This window comes from Chlorocebus sabaeus, chromosome 9 (assembly GCF_047675955.1).
Source record: "Chlorocebus sabaeus isolate Y175 chromosome 9, mChlSab1.0.hap1, whole genome shotgun sequence".
In the NCBI taxonomy this organism is placed as follows: Eukaryota; Metazoa; Chordata; class Mammalia; order Primates; family Cercopithecidae; genus Chlorocebus; species Chlorocebus sabaeus.
In genome coordinates, this window is record NC_132912.1 from 2211370 (window position 1) to 2212154 (window position 785).

The following is a 785-nucleotide window of genomic DNA, read 5'->3' on the forward strand; positions in this document are numbered from 1 at the left end:
GATTACTTACAACTATAATGCAAATCTCAGTAGATTACCCTGTACAATTTGATAAGAAAACTCTAAAATTTCCACAAGGGTGCAAAGGTCAGAAATAGACAAATTTTAAAGAAGTAGTAAATTGTGGAAGAATTTGTTTTACTGGATACCAAGGTTTTTATAAAGTTATAGCAATTAAGATAATATGGTGTTTTGATATAGACAAGATTAGCATGCCCCCGACGCAAGGATGACATGCAAATTTGTGAAGCGTTCCCTATTTTTGAGTCATCATGAACAGAGGAATAAAGGGCTCTTTTTGTCATTTTCTGAAAAATAATGAAAAATATTTTCCTTTCTTCAAGGAAGTGAATATTTTGTAGCTGAAGGAATGGCTTCCAGAGAGTGTGAATAAGTTCAGTTATAAAAGATACCAGTGAAGAAAAATAAAATAAAATAAATAAAATGGGGAAGCATCCCTCCCTTGGTTTAAGACAAAGAAAGAAAATATAATATGGTCTTTCTACAATGATAGAGAAATACTACAATAAAATAGAATGGAAAACCCAGAATCATACCCATTCATAAAAACAGTAGATTTAAAACAAAACTGTCACTGCAGTCAATGGAAAAAGTATGACCTTTTCAATAAGCAGAACTTGGTTAATTATATATTCATAGTAAAAAATATGTATTTGCATTGTTTATGTATTGTATGTATATATATGTGTATATATGTATATAAACGTGTATATATATATACACACACACACATACATATACTTAAATCCCTAAAACATAGCTTC

General features: G+C 29.6%; 1 non-coding gene across 1 annotated transcript; it reads left to right on the top strand.

The window, feature by feature from the left end:
• The first annotated feature begins 162 nt into the window (after window positions 1–162).
• LOC119618846 (U6 spliceosomal RNA) lies at window positions 163–264 on the top strand. The gene has a single exon (XR_005235210.1). It is a non-coding gene; the product is annotated as a U6 spliceosomal RNA (small nuclear RNA).
• The last annotated feature ends 521 nt before the right edge of the window (window positions 265–785 follow it).